This window comes from Chrysemys picta, unplaced genomic scaffold (genome assembly GCF_011386835.1).
Source record: "Chrysemys picta bellii isolate R12L10 unplaced genomic scaffold, ASM1138683v2 scaf143, whole genome shotgun sequence".
NCBI lineage: Eukaryota > Metazoa > Chordata > Testudines > Emydidae > Chrysemys > Chrysemys picta.
In genome coordinates this window covers 45,245-68,272 of record NW_027052850.1, presented here as the reverse complement: position 1 = coordinate 68,272, position 23,028 = coordinate 45,245, and the positions used below count along the sequence as shown (strand labels likewise).

At 44.1% G+C, this 23,028-nt stretch overlaps 1 long non-coding RNA gene across 3 annotated transcripts in view; it reads right to left on the bottom strand.

Annotated features, from left to right (window-relative positions):
• Positions 1–23,028, bottom strand: part of LOC122174620 (uncharacterized) — an 89,963-nt gene that overhangs the window by 55,256 nt on the left and 11,679 nt on the right. For 2 of the 3 annotated variants that reach the window (XR_010595577.1, XR_010595578.1), the window contains exons 2-3: positions 4,503–4,598; positions 3,967–4,122 (exon numbers count right to left, since the gene is read on the bottom strand). The exons of the other annotated variant lie outside the window; for it this stretch is intronic. This is a non-coding gene — a long non-coding RNA (uncharacterized LOC122174620). The remainder of the gene's footprint in view (positions 1–3,966; positions 4,123–4,502; positions 4,599–23,028) is intronic. 3 annotated transcript variants of the gene reach the window in all.

Sequence of the window (23,028 nt, the reverse complement as noted above, 5' to 3'; positions counted from 1 at the left end):
AATCAGCACTTTGAAGCTCACAGGAGCCCAGTTGTTCCACCTCCCTCCCTCCAGACCTGCACGCACGCTCATTGTCATATTAGAGTCCAGCCAAAAAAATGGCTAAAACCGGTTCTAATCCCAGCAAGCTTCAAAAATGACACCAACACCCAACAATGGATAAGAGCTGATACAGAGCAACGATAGGCAAAAGTTTCCCAGCTGTTCTGTCTGGCCATTTGACATGAGGAATTACTTGACCTCAGGGAAGTAGATAAAGTTGCAGGCTGCGTGCCATCTGTAGAGCCAATCGCCACAACACAGAGAACTCATTGTCATCTAGGTAGCTGTAATGGCATGTCTAAGGCTGACCAGAGCTGGACATAAGGGAGAAGTACAATGCCCAGGGCTGGCTCTGGTGCTTTCTGCAGTGGGGGTGAGATCTATTCTCGCTCATAGTGTTGACAATCCCTCCAATACTAACCGAGACAGAACAGGCAGCCTGTAATTATGGGCTGGCCTGGCCTGCCTCTCTAAGGGCCAGTCAGCCCTGTTCAGTTAGCCCCAGCCTGCTACCTCTGCATGTGGGTTTGGCCTTAAGAGGAGGAAAGCCAAGCAGTTGAGGCTGACTAGGGAGGAGAGCGGACAATTGCTCCGGCAAGGATGGGTGGGCAATAAGGCTGGTTCAGGGCCAGGAACTGCCTGAGTACTCTGCTGGCCAGAGCCCTGTGTAGGAGAATGGGCCTGCGCTGGATTGTGGGGTTGACCAAAGCCCAGGTAGCTGTTGGTGGGGGGTTGAAACAGGCAACTGCAGCTGGGACTCACTTATAATGACCTTCTCTGGAAGTTGGCTAGATCTCTGAAAACCTCTACTCAATGTGCAACAGGAGTCAAAAGCAAGTGTTGGAATCATTAAGAAAGGGATAGATAATCAGACAGAATCATATTGCCTCTGTATAAATCCATGGTACACCCACATCTTGAATACCACGTGCAGATGTGGTCACCCCATCGCAAAAAAGATATATTGGCATTGGAAAAGGTTCAGAAAAGGGCAACAAAAATGACCAGGGGTATGGAACAACTTCCGTATGAGGAGAGATTAATATGACTGGGACTTTTCAGCTTGGAAAAGAGACAACTAAGGGGGGATATGATAGTCTTTAAAATCATGACTGGTGCGGAGAAAGTAAATAAGGAAGTGTTATTTACTCCTTCTCATAACACAAGAACTACGGGGCCCCAAATGAAATTAATAGGCAGTAGGTTTAAAACAAACAAAAGGAAGTATTTTTTTTCCACACAATGCACAGTCAACCTGTAGAACTCCTTGCTAGAGGATGTTGCAAGGCCAAGGCTATAACAGGGTTCAAAAAAGAACTAGATAAATTCATGGAGGATAAGTCCATCAATGGCTATTAGCCAGGATGGGCAGGGATGATGCTCCTAGCCTCTGTTTGCCAGAAGCTGGGAATGGGCAACAAGGAATGGGTCACTTGATGATTACCTGTTCTGTTCATTCCCTGTGGAGCACCTGGCATTGGCCACTGTCAGAGGACAGGATACTGGGCTATCTAGCTATCAGACCTTCAGTCTGACCCAGTCTGGCCGTTCCTATGTTCTGATGAAGGGGTCTGGATGCTGAGCCCAGCTGCACTGAAGATTCCTTTGCTTTGTGCTTTCATTATCCTTTGTCTAAAGGGCTCAGTTATCCCGGAAGGGAATGAACTCTGCAAAGTGGCTTGGCCAGTGAGTCACGTCATATCTGTGGCTGGAGTAGACTGAAGAGCAGGGTGGGGAAGCTGAGGCAGACTGGCTGCAATGGCACATTATGCCACAAGGGAGTGCTCTGGGATTTGATAAGTCTTATACACAGCCCTTCTCTGTTCAAGGGTCATTCTGGCTGACTCAAACACACAACATGGTTGTTTGCATGCACATACTGAGTACAGGAATGTGCTGGGTGAAGACCTTGGGTCACATGGAAATTAAGCTGCATTTATCCTATTTTCTCCACTTTCCTTTCCTTGAGTTTTCCATGTGAGCCTTAATTCAGTGACCGTTCAGTAAACACCAGGATAAATGTGTCTGGGACTGCCTTAAACATTGTCATTGTGCTTACCTTTGTGCTCTGGCCTTTCACAAAAGATTCAGGGTTGGAGGAAGAAGTGGATTCGACCAATAAGTGAGAAGCTTGTACCAACTTTGGGTCCCGTGCTGAAGGGTGGTAATGGTTGGTGTTGAGCCACTGCCCACAGTACAATGGAGAGGGGACCTATGTGTTGACAGCTGCTTCCAGAGGTATTGTCACTGGGACAGTAAAATACCTCCGTGAGTACGAAGAGGCCTAAGCATCACCTTACAGGGCCTGATTTGAAGTTACGCTCAGGTGCCTCAGGCAGCATCAACGGGCTGTAAAATGTACAGAAATACTGCTTTGTGGTGTCCTTGTTCATGGAATCTCCTAACTGGAAATTTGTATTCGTGGCAGTGGCCAGGGAAATTCAGGGGAGGCGGGTTACGTTTTCATATAACCAGCTTCTTCCACCATGCTCCTGTTGTTTCAGTTTTCAAAAACAAAAGTTTGTCTCTACCACAATGTCTCAAATTTTCACTTTGAAACAGTCAGCTGTCTTTCACAAGGAAACTTTTTTTTTCTCCAAAGTTTCCCATGAAAAACAGCTGGTTGTTTTTGACTGACACTAGTTCGTTCCCAGTTTAGATAGGTTTTGCTGAAGAGAGCACTCCATCTGGACTGGGAGGCTCTGGACATTTAATGGAAATGAAAGGCCTCTTGCTAGTTAGAACTCCTTATTTCTTGAAATGCATTGCCTTGGGGGTAGCTTGTGTCATGAATCGAGCTGTAATCTGCCTAGATGATGCAGATCACAGTGGACTCTGTCAGAATATTTCATGACTTTCCAAGTTTGGGGTTTGAGCCAGGTGCCAAAAAATTGAAGTTTGGGTTCTTTTTATTTGCTTTCTGGTGTGGAAGCTTTTTAGGTCCATGTCTTCTATCTTTTCTCTGCAACCATGGAGACTACAAACTTCCTCCTTTAACACAAAAATTGAAATTCTCACATAATCACTTGACTCCAGGAGCTGAGGCTTTAAGAAAAACAACAAAATGTCCTGAGAGGAGTTATAATATTGCGAGAATTGGCAACAGTTTGTTACTCTCTGAGAAACAGCAAACCCGTACATTGTCATCGTGTTCACTGCTGTTCCAGTACTGTTGTCACAGTCTGTCTGCGCTACAGATGTTACACAACTATAGCGGCACTAATGCAGACTCTTAGTTGCACAGTACCAGTGCAAGTCAGTGTAACATCTATTTTTGCATTGGTGCGAAAATCCTCAGTGCAGATAAGCCCACACACTTTAACATTAAAACTTAAATGTAGTCTAATTTGGTGGTTTATGACACCATCACTAACTCGGCGGATGGTTGGAAAAGTGCCTTAGATTGTATGAAAAATGCTGCATAGCTTTAGTCTATTTTAGGACCAAAATGTAGTCCTATGGTCACCAATGTAGATACACTGATGTAACTAAACTGGTGCAAACCTCTGTTGTACACGTTATGGTGGTGTAAACCAGGACTTGCACCAGCACAATTGACTGGGCTACTGGCACAAACTCTGGTTGCTGTGGGCACAGCGGTGAAATGAGGAGAGACATGCATGGAATTAAGTGTCAGGCTGCAACTTTTATTAAACGTTAACACGGGAGAAGCACTACTCACCCATCTCCCATACCCTCCTATACCGGGCATTTAATTGGTTCCAGTGCAGGGGTGACAGGGCTCCTGCCATATAACCCGTAATGGGGTAGGCTCTGCTCAGCCTAACGTGGGGGGACAGAGTGTAGCAGGGTGATGACCTCAGCTTCTGAGGGACACAAGGTCTAACCTCAGCTCACAAAGCCCACAAGGTCTCACCTAATCCCATGAGTCCAAAGCCCCTCACCAAACCCCAGGAGTCTTACCTCTGTGACGGGTTGGACCCACCTTCTGGGATGCCACTTGATGTACTGGGGTTTCACTGAGCCACTCCTGCTCCACCAGCCTGGATTCCCTCTCCCTGTTTTGCTGAATTAGGCTCTCCGGCCTCTTGCAGCACACACACAAGTAGGGCCACACCCCTGCAGACACAGACTGAAATCAGCTCTGTGTGAGAGGACTCTCCCAGCACTTATGTACACACCCCTTTTGGGGAGTAAACCCAAAATAATACTGTCTTGCGCTGTATAGAAAGATTAGCACAGCGCAAGCTCATAAAAATTTGCCCTCTCCCTCAATGTGAAGAGAGATATGCACAACTTCTTGCCCCGCCCCCCAGTTAGAAATTGCACAAACTGGGTTTAATAATAAACAAAACAAATTTATTAACTATAAAAGGCAGATTTTAAGTGATTATAAGAGATAGCAAACAGAACAAAGCAGATTACTAAGCAAATAAAACAAAACACTCACACTAAATTTGATTCGCTAAAGAAACAGATTACAAAATATAATTTCTCACCCCTAAATGTCGAATTAGGCAGCAGGCAGAGTTTCTGTAGCTCAGAGTTCCAGTTATTTCTTCTTACAAGACCAGAGCAGTTAAAGAGAAACAATTCTATTTAAAAAAAATCATCAATCAATATCAAGGAGCTTACGAGGAAAATGAGCTCATTGTTACTTATGTCCCAGGCCATATCTGAACTCATTCCTTTTGTGGAAGGCAATGCATCGCCTACCCCTTCTTTAAATTGGTGTGTGTGTGTGTGCGTGTGCGCGCGCAAATTCTGATCATCTCACTCACAACTAGCATTCCTTATCTCCTTTTTTCTTACAGGAATTAAAGGATTTTTGGTCACACTTTATACATTTTTAATCCATGTAATTTTAAAGAGTTACTACATGATTAATAAATGGCTACTCAGTTATTACAGGTGATTCTAGATTCCAGTAGGTGAGAATACGTTGCTGGTTGCTTATAACCATCAATAACACATGCAAATATCTGTAACATGTTTAAACATCTAGTAATCATGAGTTAACCCTTTATAAATTATTCTTATAAATGTAACCTCGATATGAATGGTGACAGCATTTAAAAAAAATCTTTTGATTAGGATGAAGCATTCCATAGTGTCCCTGCCAACTTTCTTAGGCGTAATCAGGATTTAAACTCTCCCCCCTGGCTACTGTGTGGGTCCCATTGCCCACCCTGCCCCATAACTGGCTTGGAGGGCTACACCACCACCACTGACCAATATTTCCAATGGCTGATGGAACTGGATATTAATATAACACAAGTAACTTTGTCCCTTTTTATATTGTATTGTATTTGACTTTGTTTAAAATTAGCCTGGTTTGCTTGTTAAATGAAGTTGTATCTTGCTTTATTATTGATTTATTTCAATATTTAGTTCATCATTTGTAGAGCACCTTTCATCCTAGGAATAGTGGAGAACCATAGCTTACAGTGAACAACCCCAAAGACCAGCCGTAAAGAAACAGGGCGTTTACTTGAAATAAATAATTCCTCAAGAGCTTAATCCTGCTTCCACTGAAGTCAAGGGGAGTTTTGCCATTGGCTTCTGTGGGAGTGGAAGCGGCCTCTGATGACTCTCAGCATCCTTTACTGGTTATGTTGAATATTGTTATCTCTGCGTCAAACCTAAGTTCACCCTCAAAGCTCAAGCAGTCAGGTTCTAGGTGTATCAAGTGCAGCTAGACTGGGAAGGTGGAATCCATCCTCCCCAATATGAGGATAGGATGGAAGGCTGCAGTGAAGCCACTGCCCTTCCTGCCTGTGGACTGGTCTGGTTGCAGCAGCCTCCCCCTGCATGCCAGCTATGGGGCGTGTGGGACAATGGGATCCACACAGTATGGATCCCAGGCTACCTGCCCGGATCTGCTCCAGACCCACCCTATTGCTGACCTTCGTTCTAGCCAATGTTGGGCTAACAGGGGACACCCTTTGCACAGCAACTGAGGTTGCACAGACACCCCTGCATGGCTGCTCCCAAGGCTTCCCCAGGCAGCTCCAGTGTTGGACTCGAATGGTGCAAATGTGTACACACTGGCTCCCAGTACCACAAGTCAGTTTTCACCCAGAATTGGTAACGCATCAGCTAGGTAATAGACAAGGTTACAGCATAAGGGAAAGTGTCACATAATAAGAAGGCTTAACCACAGATTAGTGCACTGAATCAGCTGGCTCAGTAAGATCACTGTAGCAAAATGCCCTGCTACTTGCTCTATTTGCTAATATCATCCGAAATAAATACCTCCTCTGTCTCTTACTTCTCTCCGACTTTCACCAATATCTTCTTCCTTCTATGGAATAAATTGTACCTACCATAGTGAGATTTCTTCATGTGGGTGCGCAGGCCAAATATGACTACTTCAGCATCCACCAGACCAACAGCTCTGTGGCTGGTGATCTTCCCTCTGGATTTATAGTCCTGGCCCATGGTCATTTGTGGTGGAGGATACAACAACAAGGATGATTTAATAAGCAAGTTATTGGAGCAACTGAATTTCTGCATCTAGAAAAAGATGCTGCTAATGCCTCTGACAATGCATGGGAGCCACCTATCTCTTAGGTCATTTGTGTAACACACTGAAAACGACTCTATCAATTCCTTTTTGTAAGTGCTGCTCTGCAGAGAACATTGCCTTGATCATTTGGATAGTTGAAGAATACTTTCATAAGACACCTCTGCTACAATTGGCCAAATTTTCAGGCAGCCACCTTAAATGCAACCACACAATTGAGTGCATCCATGATACACATACAAAATCGACCTATTTGTATGCCCCAATCGGATGCGCTTGCAAATTAAGGAGTCGTGGGGAAAACCTGGCTGTTTAAATAATTCATAACACAAAGAACAACACAGCAGAAATTAACCATTAAGAGACCTGATAGCTCCATCATAAACCCATTAGCTCAATCACAGACAGTTCTCTAGTGCACCCTTTTATGATGCAACCAGATACCTTTAAAGGATGTCCAAGGGTAGACACCACAGTGGTGCAGGCTCTGGCTTGTTAGAAACTTAAGTAAAAGGGAACTCTCAAGGTGAGACTGTATCTGCAATTTACTTCTCTTATTGTTTCTAAGGAGCTATGTCAGTAAGAGGCAGGCTTTGGTAACCTGCCTTCTAGAGCCACTCTGCATGAATTCCCTTCACAAGTACAGGTTTATAAGCACTGTGTACAAGGCCTAATACAAAACAGGGAAACATGGGGGGGGGGAAGAGTAGATTTTACACAAATCCCATTGCACAACAAGCATGTGTTGGGAACATGGCAGGAAACCTGCTTACAAGGGGCAGTCAAAAGAGATCACTAATGCTGGCCAACATTGTTGCGCAAGTTACTGTGTTGAAAATGCCCCTTTCTTACTGTTTCTAACAACTACCCTGCAAGGATCGACCGTGAGCCAGAGGCAACATGGAGCAGTGCAGCCACTGAGGGAGTCTCTGAGCAGCCTAGTGCAATGCAATAGGTGGGGAGCACCACCCTTTGGACTGGTGGCTTCCTCCTGTGTGGGTAACATCTGCCCCAGACTCTGCATGGAAATAGTGATCTCTGTGCTCCCATGAGCACAGGGACCAGAGGACATAGCTCTTTGCAACATCTTCTGCTCCCTCCCAACTCTAAAGTACTTACATAGTCCCCATTACCATAGTATCGGAGCATCTGAATCCTATTTTATCTTCCCCAAGCCTGTGTGAGGTAGGGAAATACTACTGGCCCATTTTACAGATGGGGAATTGAGGCACAGAGTGACTTACCCACAATCCCACAGGAAGTCTGTGGCAGAGCAGGGAATGAACCCAGGTCTCCCAAATTCCAGGCTCGCCCCCCTAACCACTGGACAACTCTTCCTTTTCCATTCCTGTTACGTGGACTGGCACAAGGGCCAGTCACAATCTGGCCCTAAAGCTTCTCAAATAAAATAGCTTCTCTCTTAACAAAATAATTGTATAGAGTGACTTGGCCCTCATTCAGCAGGCGAAAGATCTTGGCCATGAATTACTGAGGGCGCCAACAAAATAAGCTTTATTAGGTATACTCTGGCAAAGGAGCAGTATGAGGAAGTGATTTTTAATGGCATTTACGCCACTGTTCTCTCATTATTCCTAAGCCTTTGCCCATCAAACTAAGGGGGTTTTTAGAGGAAAGTGAGGAGAGCTTTTAGGTCACTCTGAGGAAAAAGTTCTGGCTGTGAAATCTTTTCTTAATGCTGACTAGAGGAGCCTGGCTTCACTCCCCTTCCCCTTCTCTCTTCACTTTTTGAGTGAATTCACTCACTGTTCATTAGAGCAAGGCATGAGCCAGATGTCCTGTGGGGAGGCTACTCTCCCTGCTCTGCCAATGCACCTCAACCCTGCCCCACAGCACCCGCTTCTTCTTCTGCTGAGTGCTCATTCTGTGACACGTACAAACGAGACTGTGGCTCCCAGTAGGGGGCTTCATTGGGCTAGGTGTTGTACTCAAACATAGTGAAGCAAAATTCAACCCACCCTTAACTATGGAGGTGCTACTGTGCTTCTGTATTTATAGTCCCAGGTCTGAAGAGCTTGGTCTTGATTCAGGTGGTTTTGCAACTCCACATGGGTATGCGCTATCCTGAATTTTGACTTGAACTTCGGTTTGGAACGAATTCAGAACCTAAAAGCTAAACTCAGAGGAAACCACCTAAGTTTGCCCCCTGGGTTACTATCAAAACCATTAATTTTGCACGATTTCTCCATTCAAAACTACAGATCAGTCCAAGTTTTCTAGAAAATGGTTGGCCAGGTTTGGTCGAAACTAGATCCAGGTTCACGAAAAAGCTTCATGAAACTAGTTTCCAGATCTCTTCATGAACTTCATCTGACTTTCCGCACTTGTAACCAAACTCAAACTGAGGCCAATTTTGTCTGGTCTCATGTTTCATTGTGAACATTTTTTCACAGCTCTAGGTGTTAGGGCTATCAGAGGTGGATGAAGCACAGAACTCCCATAAACATGGGGAACTCCCATAATAGGACTTCTGTGTGTCTCATCCACTGTGTATGATGCTGAAATCCTATTTCGCTGTAGCCAATATTGGAGTCACTTTGAAGTGAATTAGTAATAACGTGGAAGAAAAGAGAGGGGTGGTTACAGTTCATACATTAAAGTAATTCCAAGCAGGTCAGATTTACTACAATCCTGGCACCATTTTGTACTCTATCTAGCCATTTCAAATCGGCTAAGAGAGGGATATATCAGACGGTTATAAAATGACTGTGAAAAGGCAGAGACTTTGGCTAGAAACCTACACTGTAATGCACAGAATAAGGACTGCCAAAAATACTGAGTTAGACAACGCTCTGATGATATTTCCTCACACAAGCCCAGCAAGATGGTGCTTTATGTCAAGCAACGTGAGTCAATCCTCCAAGGAGGTTGCTCGAATGGAAATCAGATTGAAGGAGAGCCCAGCGTGCTGCGCTGCTGCAGGTTCTGTCCCTTGAAGTGAAAAGCAGGGGTGAGAGTGAGAGTGGTAACAAATGATGTGCTTGTGGAGTGTCAATCACAATGGAATTTCATACTGGCCCTGCATGACAGCCGCGCTGTGAGTGCTCTTCTAGAGTTAACGTTGTGTCAGCACTTCGGTGAGTTTATCCTTCGGTTGATTATTTGTCCTCAGGGCAGAAGCTGAGTATTCTAGGAGTTAACCTGGCAACAGCTTTCTTCGTATAAGTTCAGCTAGTGTGCAGCTGAAGAGCTCTTTAAACTCTCATCCCTGCTGCTTTGCTCAGTTTATCCACCACAGCACAGTTTTCATGGAGTGATCCAGGCTGGGAGCATGAAATCCAGACTCTACAGCGAGGGAAAGGACTGGGTCCTAAGCACCTTCACGAAGGCAGACTAATTACTAATTACTAATGCCAACGCTAGTTGCAGGGAGCAGAACCTGTTCCCTTCGGCTGATGTTGCTCACAGACTGACATTTAGGGGGATCACTACTAGCTGGGGACTGGGCTCACCAGGTATTTCCCACATCCAGAAGATTGAGTTGCACCAGTTTAACTTACATGCCAACATAGCTTAACCCCCTGTGTGGGCCCTCCTTTCAGACGACGAGTTGTGGTTTAAGCAAAACCTGTTCCCATTCAATTTGCACTGAAATAAGAATGTCCACATGGATGTTTGAACCAGTTTAACAATATCTGTTGAAATGTACACCTTAAGTTATTGATGCAACTTTCCCATGTAGATGAGGCCTAACTGAGGTCCTATGACTGTTGCCTGTGGGGATGTATCTTTTCGAGGAAAGAAGGTGCATTTTTTACAAGATCGCTATCTCAATGTAAATCTTAGTGTAGATAGGGTGACCAGATATCCCGATTTTATAGGGACAGTCCCGATTTTGGGGTCTTTTTCTTATATAGGCTCCTATTAACCCCCCCCCCCCCCCGTCCCGATTTTTCACACTTGCTGTCTGGTCACCCTAAGTGTAGACAAGGCAAGTGGTGCTTTTACCTCAAGGAGACGTGGCCACAGGAAAAGGGGTGTGGCCAGGATGCCCCTGTGCTATGCAGTCTTTTCAGACACTTGTGCTCATTACAGCCTGGTGCAAAGGGACTGGTGAGCATAAAGCTGGGACACAACAGTTCAGGGCAGCACAAAGGGATGCTTTAAACCCCTTTCAAACCACACCACCTAAATACCATTCGGTGCAGTTTAGCTGCCGCTCTGCGTGTCTTCAAAGTGTGTTGGGTAATCCATAGTCTAGAGATTTGAAAAAGAAGAGTGGTTTGGTATTTAAAATAAAAACCTACCCAAACTGCACCATCAGTGGCAAAGACCCGGAAATTCAAAGTTAAATGAGCTGTCAGTGCTTTAAAATAGGCCTCTACTTTGAATTTCCTAGGTTAGTTTAACCAGCTGAATGCTATGCAAATATATCACTGGTATTCACAATGTATCTATTTTTATTGCAGTAGCACTATAGAGCTCCAGTTATGGCCCAGCACCCCAGTATACTAGGCACTCTACAAACACAGAGCAAACAGGCAGTCCTGGACCGAAAGCGCTTTGGAAGTTGTATGAAATAAAATAACAGATGGTTCTAAGGCCATCTGTGCTGATCAGAAAGTTTAACTGATCTCTGCTGACAATGATATCAAAGCCAATTTTTTCAAAAGCAACTCATGATTTTGGGTGCTCCGTTTCAAGACACTCTAAAGGGTCCCTTTTAAAGTGTTCCTAGATGGACACTCAAGAGTTGAATTGCACAAACTCGCCAGTCACTCTTGAAAATCTTGTCTTACGCATACACACTCATCTTTTATGTCAGGAGTTATCAAAATACTGTCGAAGGAGTAGCTCATTTGAGTAACAGACCAGGATGATTACATGTTAAAATGATTGCTGTTCCCAGATATCTGCTGTACATTATAAGTCAGCGTCCAAAATCAATTAGGAAGGATCACATCATGCCACAGAAGTGTAGTGTAATCTCATTCTTCCTGAACAATGGTACTAGTTATTAGTTTCTTAAAGATGTGTCAGGAATAGCAATGGGTGAATAGTTCATGACAGATTATTTATACGTCAGATTTGCTCTTCTTTTTTCTGTTTGCAAATTCTCTGAAATACATTTGTAATTCAGAATTATTTGCCAAGTAATTCTTGGTGCATAGCTCATGTGCAGAAAGTTCGCTGCAGGTATTTGATAGCAGAACTGTTTTGATGTTGGTAATAATACCTGGCTCTTACAGAGCACTTTTCTTTAGTACATCTCATAGGGTTTTTCAAAGGAGGTCAGTATCATGACTGATGAAGGAAGGCAGAAAGAATTGGGTTTGTTTAGTTTGGAAAAGAGAAGACTGAGAGGGGACATGATAGCAGTTTTCAGGTATCTAAAAGGATGTCATAAAGAGGAGGGAGAAAACTTGTTCACCTTAACTGCTAAGGATAGAACAAGAAGCAATGGGCTTAAACTGCAGCAAGGGAGGTTTAGGTTGGACATTAGGAAAAAGTTCCTAACTGTCAGGGTGGTTAAACACTGGAATAAATTGCCTAGGGAGATTGTGGAATCTCTGTTTCTGGAGATATTTAAGAGTAGGTTAGATAAATGTCTATCCAGGATGGTCTAGACAGTATTTGGTCCTGCCATGAGGGCAGGGGACTGGACTCGATGACCTCTCGAGGTCCCTTCCAGTCCTAGAATCTATGAATCTATGAATATCCCCATTTTACAGATGGGGAAACTGAGACATGGCAAGGGGCAGGCCAAGCTGGGTATAGAAGACAGCTCCTCTGACCCACAGTGCATGCTCTAGCCACTTAGGCTACATTAGTATGTGTCAAGATTCGTACATCACAAAGTATGTGACCAGGAAACAGGGGGCTTCCCTATGACAGTCTGTGATCATTAGATATCATGGCATCTGGAGCTACTGGCAGAACAGCCTTCAAAGGTGCACCAAACTGCCCTGAGGATCCGTGCGGGGCAGGGTGCAAATAATATCTTTGCATCCGTGCGGGGCGGGGTGCAAGTTTCACATGTTCACAGCTCAGGATCCAATGTCTTTGACATTAGTGGGAGTCTTTCCATTGACTTCAATAGGCTTTGGATCAGGCCCAGAGCCCATAACCTTCTCTTTGTGATATTGCAGTCTGTTGCTATGGGAATGATTTGTGAGGTCACAGACTCAGGACCATAGGCCAAGTGCACTGAAGTCCAAATTAATTTCAAGCGGGGGAAACACAAGCAGACTCAAATTTGGCCCTTTGAGTCGATTTCGCTGCAGAAGCAAGCTGGGGGGAGGATGAGTTGGGTGGGAGCCCACATGTGCTTAAACCCCAGTATCTGATATTTAGCAGACATGGCAAGGAATGCTAGGAGAGACACAAGGCACAGCCCAAACTCTGCTTTGTTTGTGTGATATGTTATGGGGCTCGCTTCACAATAAAAGTCCCACTTTCTGGCAGAAAAGCACGTGCTTGGAGAAGAGACAGTGAAACAATCTCCCCTAAACAGCACTTGTAATGATGTCCTTGGTTTAGTAACTAACTCCTTGGATCTTTGGTCCTGTAACAGTGGTAGAACCATGATCCTCAAGGTAGGGTGGGGCAGAGGAAAAGGATAATAGTAAGGGCCAAGCAGAGACCAAGTAGGGCTAGAATGAAAGGAGTCATAGAGGGTGTAATGTATAAGGCTTCCATTAGGAGTAAGGGCCAGATCCTATGCTGGTGTAAATCCATGTAGCTCTGTTGGCTTCAAAGGAGCAATGTTAATTACACTAGCCCTAAGTCCATCCTCAGGTGGAGTTACTGGGCCAGAGTCTGGTCCTAAACTCAGCCCCTTTGCACTGTTCTGGAGTGAGAAGATCACCAGTTAGTGCAGAACCAGTGTTGCTGGTTCCATGATACCACTTCCCCGGCCCATCAGTCCAGAGGGGATTTTGGAGAATGGTCAGAACATGCTGCCTGCCAGCAATCCCCAGGTCTTGTAGTGGCCATTTAAAGGAAACATAGTTTAGAACAGTCTTGAGGCTACTCTCAATGACACTGGGCACAGGGTAGGTAGAAATCCAGCCCCAGGATGTGGGTGCCATACAAGCAGCCTCTATTTGCCTCCTCTGTCCTCAGCCAGCCCCCAGTGTTTACTGAGCACAGCTAAGGATTCAGCTCATTGTATTTGCTATACAGCTAGGCAATGGAAATACCACACAAGCAGTGGTTGCTGTCTCATGTCCAACTTTTAAGCAGGTTATTAGCAATGCCAGCCTACGTATACATCTGCTATTGAGATCCTTTCTTCCTCTGCAGCTGTATCTGTGCTCTAGGGGTTGAGTTTAGTAATTTATGCCAATGGCAGTGTATTAACCAACTAGTAACAGTCGCTACTGTGCTGAAAAGCTTCACTTTTCATCAGGACAAAGAGCAAATTAGCAGGGTCTCCTGGGAATTCCAAAATCCCAGAGAGCCATCAGGCTAGTGGGCTAGAAAGACAACGGCACAAGACAAGATATTGGATGGATGGAAGAGATGCCCCTGGCAGATCAGCTCTTCAAGGCTGTATCGCTCGCCTGCACTCTCTCCAAGGCAATGTGATTGGTTTTGTGCAGCGTGTGGGGTGTCTGTGCCTGGAAGTAACCAGATCTTGAAGCGCAATTGATAAAACATGCGCCACTTCTTGCTTTGTGTGTTGTGGCCTGCAGAACATCACCGACCTCTAATATAAAATCATTGCTCCACTGACGCACGGTCTGCACTTCAGAAACTTTGCAACCACCCCAACCTCCTGGCATTTTCTCCTCTCAACAGAGTTTTCCCATTTCTTTTGTTTGTTCAAACAAGCTATGTATATAGGATATAGCTTGTTCAAAACAGCAGTTCGGTTCTTCTGATCCTACTGAGAACAGATGAAGGGGGCAGGTCAAAGGAAGCCATGGCAATGTTACTGAAAAATGTGTCAATATCTATAGCTGTTCATGACCTGTCATATCACACATGGCCACACATATGCAATGCATATGGTCATGTTACGGTATTTCCTTACTGCTGGAGATGGTTGAAAACTGTGGAGGAATTGTGAACATTTCAAAAACACTTTTGTTCCAAATGTTTATTGAAAAGAACAAAGTTGAAAAGTCACATGATTTTTTGTACCAGACACGCTCGATTGTGAAAAACAATTCAAACTAAAATCCTTACTTGGGGCAGATTGTAAATGAACAATATAGCCCATTGTAAGAGTTGCAGAATCAGGATCACTGATTTTTTACCGTGTGCATGCGTGTGTGTGTTCTCCCCTATATAATCTTCGCATAAACTAACACTGGAGGTGCTTTAGGAAACCTTGAAACTCTGTTTGCCCAAGCCAGAAACGAGTTGCAACATTAGATTGTGTTCCCCCAAGTCCCTATATACACTGTCAAATTTATTTGGGCATAAGCTTCAGATGTATGAAGTAAAAGATACAAGAGCAGGTATAAATACATGAAAGGATGTGGGTTGCTTTACCAAGTGTTAGGTCAGTGTAACGAGATAAATCAATTAACAGCAGGATACCATCATTCAACGAGGTCTAGATTGGTCAATGAGAGTTTATTCCTGTTTCCACTGGGGTACGGTATATTGAACAGCAACAGCTAAAAAAAGATCCTTGGAAAGTATTTAATAGGGATAATTGTATATTCATGTCTGTACAAGTATTTGAAAATGAAAAAATGCCATGTAACTGAAGTATTACTGTTACCATTATTATTTTGGCTTTTTATAAGGCATTCATCTTACTCATCTCCCAGTTGCCTTTTGGTGCTAGCCAAATAATAACTTTTTATTCTTTCCCTTGAAAGGCCTCTCATTGGACCATGAAGTCACTATTATTATTATTATTGTTTCAATATTAGAACATCTGGGATCTTTTGGATGTAGTAATCCTAGTGATTAGTGCAGGCAATGAGGACCGTATTAAAACCATGACATGTAATTTGGGATTTTGAGCATACAGACAGGTAATATCCTGGCTTTCTTGAGGAGAGTGGATCAAAACATGAATTTAGCCCATGTTTCTGCTTGTGAAACTGTGTTGCTAACTCACTATGTTATTGTAAGTTTTGCAATATTTCATGTTTTTTCTTAAACCCTCAGCTCCTGGAGTCATGTGATTACATGAGAATCTCAGTTTTCATATTAAAAAAAAAGTTTCTAGTCCTAGAGAAAACCTTGAAAATATGAACCATAATGATTAAAAAAAATCCAAAAGCAAAAAAAGGGTATTAAAAAAAATACAACCTCATGACTTTTTTTTTGTGTGGCCTGGCACATGATTTTTGAAAGCTTAGAGTTGGCAATAATGACTCTTTCATAAACAGGCTATATTTTCTATGGATATATTCACTAGTCATAATTATTAGACAGGCTCTTCATGCAAATAAATGTTCAGGTTGTTCATGACCTGCTGATTTTGACTATTTATTACGGGCTTGATTATTTTTTCAGAAGTGCTGAGCACCCAAAACTCCAGCAGAAGTCAGTGAGAGGTGCTCAACTCCTCTACAAGCCAGGTCCTATGTTTGGGTGATGTGTGATACGATACCTTCCTCACATGGTTTTGTTTCTGCTCCTCAATCCGATGTCCGATGATTGAAACATCTTAAACAAGAGAACAAAGACTAACACATGCTGAACATGCTTGTTCACGCCTGGAATAGGGGCCTTCAGATGAAAGCCATTTCCCAGCTCTTCAAATGAACATTCACAAATAGTGAATAAAAAGGGGCATGATGAACATGGTCAAAATGAAAAGCCACTTGGGATCCAAACCAATATTCACCCCTTTTTGGGGGGTGGGAGGGCATTATTTGAGAAGAGAATTTCCAGAGTGAACAGGGTTCTAAAGTTTCCCAAAGCACCTCCATTGTTAAGAGCCAAGAAATTACCTCAGATAGTATCGAGTTGTTGTGTGCATTATGAAGTGCTCCATTCAGTGGGCAAGTCAACAATGTGTTGGAGTTGGGTTTTATTTTAAGAACAGTTTTCTAGTAATTGAGACACATGCTAATGCCTCAGTGCCTCAGCCCAGGGTTGTTTTCTTTATCATATCTGTTACTGTTTAGCTTTGAGTTCAGCTTTGTTCTCTTAGAATGTAAATTTGAAGAAGGAGTGATCCACTGGAACATATTTTCTACTTTGTCTTGGATCTACAGCATTGCAGTGCAACAGTTTCTCACAAAAGGCTTCTCACAAGCTGATCGGAAGCATCTATGCAAAATAGAATGGGCCCAAACCTCAGCTAGTGTAAACTGATGTAGATCCATTGATTGCAGTTAATACCCACTGAGGATCTGGCCCAGTTGGTTTACACTAACTGAGGATCTGGCCCAATATGTTTTTGTGCCATTGTGAGAAGTCCTGTTAATCTGTTAGCTGTACAGTGTTATTGTAGCTGTGTTGGTCCCAGGGTATTAGCAAGACAAGGTGGGTGAAGTAATATCTATAACTGGACCAACTTCTGCTGGTGACAGAGACAAGCTTTTGAGCTACACAGAGCTCTTCTTGACGTATTACCTCACCCACCTTGTCTCTCTAATATCTCTTAGACTAGATGTTCTGCAGAAAAACAAGAAGAGAATGAGTGTGGCTAACTCAATCCTATTTATCAGTCACAAAATTCCACACCCGACTCAAAGTTTTCTCTCTCAACTTTTGTTGTAAGTTCCTGGTGTGCAAAGAGCACAGCTGACCGTCATGCTGACCAATATTATCTCATTGTTTCCTTGTATTCCCTCATCTGTATCAGTTGGTCTCCAGTTTTATACTCAGATTGTTAGATGGTTGGGCCAGAGCCAGTCTCTCTTCATTCTGTTTGTACAGCGCCTACCACAATTGGGTCTGCGACAGGGGCTCCTAGAATCTACGGTAATACAAATAATAATTCTTCATTACTACTATTATTTATCTGACACCCCCGTGCTTATTTTGGCTCTCCATGTGCACAAAGAAAGGAACTGATACCCCTCCAAAACTTTAGTCAAAGTTTAGCAAGACATAACCATGAATCATTCAGTCTTGGTCAGGAATAAATTGCAGGATTTCCTGGTAATTAATTCAGACCTTGGTGGAGCTGTTTGAGTTTTAATTCATGTTTTGTTTTATTACTTTTAGTAGCAGTAAAATCATTTTAAGCTATGAATAGACAAGCTTCCCTCAGCCGAAAAGTAAGTAATTAGTTCATAAAACTTAATTACCCTCAGATAGAAATTAATAAAATTAACCATCAATATTAGTAACATTTCAAATGCACATTAGACCAAAGGTTTTATTGGCATTAAGTATTAGAATAGCACCTAAAGGCACCCACAGAGATCAGGGTCTGTACATACACATAGTGAGAGACAGCCAGGGCCCGTGCCAATGAATTTATCCCATAGAGACACAAGATGAGCAAAGGAAGTTGCTCATTCTTACAGATGAGGAACGGAGGCACAGAGTGATTCAATGAGACTTGTCCAAAATCGCAGACATGATTTGTGGTGGAGCTGGAAACAGAACCCAGATCTCCTGAGTCGGAGTTTATTGCCTTAACCTTATGACTATATACAACACTGCATAAAGCATAAATTCATATTTAGGCACTGTGGCGGGGTGAGACTCACCACCGCGGCGCCTCCTGCTGGTTGTCCAGGGAATTAGCTCTTTTTCAGCTTCTGGAGCGCCCTCTGCCAGATGATGCCTCGCCTGCCGTGGACCCCTGTATCCCTCCTGGACCCCCGGTGCCCTTGTATACTAGGGTTCTGCCCCCAGCAGTAACCCCTCCATCTCTGGGTCTCCCCCCCCAGGGAAGCCCCCAACCCTCTATCCCCACCTTGCCTCAGTGGCTACTGCCAGTCTCCATTTAGCCCCCGCTCCCTGGGGCAGACGCAGTCTGTAAACCACTCATCATTGGCCAGGGAGGTTGAACCAGCTGCTTCTGCCTATTTCTGGGCTGCCCCTCTGCAGCCCTAGTACCCTTTGGTGGGCCCTTACCTCGGCCTGCAGCCTGGGGGTCTGCTAGGCTGGAGCTCCCCAGCTCCCTTTGCCCTTCCCCAGCACTGCTCCACCCTAGGTACCCTCCTCAGCTTCCCAGGCAGCCAGGTCCTTCTCTCTCTACAGTTAGAGAGAGTGTCTCTCTTAGCCTCTGGCCCCCAGCCCTCTTATAGGGCCAGCTGTGGTCTGATTGGGGCGTGGGCCCACTTGTGGCTGCTTCCCCCAATCAGACTGGCTTTTCTCCACCACAGCCCTCTCTAGGGCTGCTTTAACCCTCTCAGGCAGGAGTGGGGTGACCACCCCACTACAGGCACCTAAATAAATCATCTGTCTGGGTAACTATCGAGGCGACTTTGATGGTGATTGTGGATCTCTTAGCAATATTAAACTTCTGTACGTAACACCTTAAGACAGTAAAAAGTATACTTTATAAACAGAAAACATGGCTTGTCTTTGCTTTTCTTTTATTACTTCCTTAGCTGCCTACCAGCCTGGTCACTGATGAATGCATAGGTACGAAGCCCAATTCTGGGCATATATGCTGGCATGGTGTTCTGTGTTTTGTGCTCCCTTTCTCCCTCATTATTGGTCTGATCCATTTTCCATTGCAGCTGTCCATTGACTTCAGTAGGCTTTGGCTCAGGACCTCAGGACAGCATGTGTCCTATATTCTAACTAGTCTTTGATAACTCAGGGCAAGTCTACACTACAAAATTAAGTTGGCCTAAGTTACGCTGACGTACAGCCACCACAGTGATTGAATCAGTTTTATATGTCCACATTACGCTCCTGGTGTCTGCGGTGCGCATCCTCACCAGGAGCGCTTGCACCAATTTAACTGCCAATGTGGGGCATGTATGGGATAGTTTCTGAAAGGCAGCAACAGTCAATGTAAGCAACACAGTGTCTGACACTGCGTCAACCTAACTACGTCGACTTAAGCACTACGCCTCTCACAGAGGTGGAGTTATTAAGTCGGTGTAGTGGGCGAGTTACATCAGTGAGAGCTACATTTTAGTGCAGATGCTTACAGAGTTAGGTGAACAAAAGCTGCCTTATGTTGACCTAATCTGCAGTGTAGACCAGGCCTCAGCAGCAACAAATCAAAATACAAAAATAGATCTTAGTCAAAAAGTGATCTTAGGTCTGATCTACACTAAAAGGTTAGGTCGATGCAAAACAGCTTATGTTGACCTAACTATGGAAGTGTCTACACATATAGTTTGCTCCTGCCCACATAATGCCCCACTATGCCAACTTAATAACTCCAACTCCACGAGCAGCATGGAGTCAAGGTCGATGTAATTAGGTCAATGCAGTGTCAATATAGACACTGCATTGCTTACGTCGACTGTTACTGGCTTTCAGGAACTGTCCTACAATGCCCCAACTGACAATACAATCAATACAAGCTGTCCTAGTGAAGAAGGGCACTGCCAACATAAGGAGCAAAGTGTAGACACACACAAACCATGGAATTACTGTGGTGGCTGTATGCCGACATAAGTTAGGTCAACTTAATTTTGTAGTGTAGACATGGCCATATTCAAATTTTAAGAAAGCACATGAAGTTTAAAGTTTCATGTGCAAGAGTTTAGCGGAAAAACTTGTTTGTTTATTATCTTGCAGTCATCACTTCTAACCCAGTTAAAACACTTGGTTTTTGCTTCTAGATTAACAATTCATATATTAGTTTGCAATCTGGAGCAAATGTTTACACTTGAGCTATATGATGCTGTGCCCATCTAGAGTATTTAATGGAAGTGGATGACATGTTTTTCACCATAACAATGCAAATAGTGCTACTAAAGTGAAATTATATCTCCTGAGAAATCTTCCCTTCATCCCAAAAAGATATTTGAAACGTTCTGTTTTTTCAAGGCTTGTTGTTACCTCCACAGTGGTCCTTTCTGCCTGATCCACTTTCCATTGAAGCTAATTGCTGACTTCAGTGGGGTTTGGATCAGGCCCTCAGGCAGTGTGTAGCCTATATTTGAGCGTTTGGTAACTGAAAAGATGCCAGTGTGGAGATCATGCGGTTTGCAGTAAAATAATATTGGTGGATGTTTCCGTGGGAGAGTTGGATTTTTGAAGTTATTCTCAAATAAGAGCTGGAATTATTTGACAGCCTTTTAACAGCAGTAGATGGGGAGGTTAAGCTGTAAAAGGTCAACTGCACAAGGAGAAAGGGATTTTGTTGAGCATTCCTTCTCACTTTGCTTAGCAGATGTTTGATATTAGACTGATTCATTTGCTCTCTATAAAGCAAACTAGTTAACATTCAGTAGGAGGCACTTTCAGTGCTAATTCTTTTCCTTTGCTGTTGCACATACATGCTTTTGTGAGGAGACCACTCCGTTCTACTAAAATAACACTTTACGCACCAGACTGCAGGCTGGGAACTTGCTCCTTTATTCAACTGCATCACAACAGAGAGGGTGGGGCAACTCCCACTTATCAAACAGGAAGTAATGGAGGGGCGGTGCATGACTCCATCCTGTCTGGATAATCACAAATTAATCCTGTCATGACAACATTGCCACACAGGCAGTGGATTTTGTCTCTTGTTCAATCCAAGTACAAACTCTATTTTTATCTCCTAAGAACAAGGACAGAGGATTAAGAAACCAAAACCTCTGGTGTGCATTCAGGAGAGCCAGGCTGGAAATCATAATGGAGAAGACAAGCAGAGTGTGTGCATGTGGTCCTCCTCCATGAACTGGCTGCGAAAGCAGGAGCTGAGCATCATGGCCCATAAATGGTCTAGTTAGAGGTTGAAGGAATAAAAGGTACTGGTGGAGACAGATCAGTGACCCAGCATAGAGACAGCATAAGCAGTGTGTTGCCATGCAACCACTGCTGTGGCACAGATGGCAATACCCAACTGTGGATGATGATAGAGATATCCTGACCCTTGCAGAAATAGAGGATGGCAATTGTCAGAGATGGATTTCTGCAGACTTGTTTCTGCTACAGCCAGAGACCAAGAAAGCAGTACAAACCAGGCCTCCAGAACAGGCCCTGGTGATCTAATTCTAGGTGACATATTGGAGGTGTGGAAACTGGCAATGGTTGTGTCAGTTGTGACAGCAACGCTATTAACGACACAAATGCAAGTAACTCCAGAACAAGAGTCCCAATACAAACAAGGCCCAAATTCATCCTCAGGTTTTGATTTCATTTAGAGTCCCCATTCCTCACCGTGTGCATGCTCTGTTAGTGTCTTTCCCTCTCTTCATGGGACTTGCTAGACTGGATCTGACTAGTGGACCAGCCAATCCAGTCTCCTGTCCCTGACAGTGGACAGCAGTAGGTGCTTTATATGAAGATATACGAAACCACAAAGTGGACAATAACCTGCCCAGAGGAGAAGCTGCTTCCCAGCACAACCAGAAGCTCATGCCCTGAAGCAAGTAGATTTATATCCACAATCTTTTATTATCCTATCTAATGCAACTGTGGCTATTATCCATATCAAGGTCTAATCCTTTTTGAATCCTAGTGAGGTCTTGGCCTTGGTAATGACTTGTGACAATGACTTCCACTCACTAATGGCATTACATAAAGAAAAAATGTCTCCTTTTATCAGTTTAAGTTGTTGTCTTTCAGTTTCAATTATGTCCCTGTGACAGGGTGCTGGGCAGGGACTCCTGAGCCAGCCCTCTGTCATGCCAGCTCCAATCCAGGGGGTTAGATTGGAGCTGCCTAGAGAAACCTGTGCCTGATTGGCAAAGGGGAAACAGTTGCCTGCCTAATTAGCTTGGGGCTGCATAAGAGCCTCGGGGAAAGGCCACTAAGGAGGGGCAGACAGAAAGGGAGAGAATGGTAGCTCTTCCTTCCTGGCGGCAGGACTGAGACATCCTTAAGGCTGAAACTCCCCCAACTATATGTGGTGAGAAGGTGGTGGGATTGTGCACTGTAAATGAACTGCACCGGTGATTGCTGAGCCTGAAGGTCTGAGTGATTTTTGGAGCAGAGCAGAGGCAGGAGCAAAGGGGGCCCTGCAACACCCAGTGGCAATCCCCTTGTTCCTAGAGTGTGAGAAGGAGGAAATAGGAGCTCCTTATCCACCTTTTCAATACCATTCTTTATTTTGTCTGTCCCTACCGTGCTCCCTTAGCTTTGGCTGTAAAATAAACAATCCCAAGCATCCCAGCCCCTCCTCCTCATGCAAATCTCTCCGTGCCTCTGATCCTTTTCATTGTCTATTTCTGAACCCCTCTTAATTCCACTCTGTCTTTAGGCTGAGATGTTCAAAGGAGCCTGTAGATGCCCATTTCCCATTAATTAGCTTTTGAAAATCTCAGCCACAAACTTTAAAGCAGGCTGCAGCTGGCTTATTAGCACTCAGCTAGCCATGGAAGATCATGCAACAGAGTTTAATCTTGTAGCCATGACCGTATTTGGATTTCCTGTGACCCCTTTCCAGATTATACATACAGTTGGCATGCAGCTGCACTGTGTCTGGAGGCCCCAGACCAGTGCTTTTTCACTTTGTCATCTCCAACCACGAGCCAGCCCCTGACAATCTC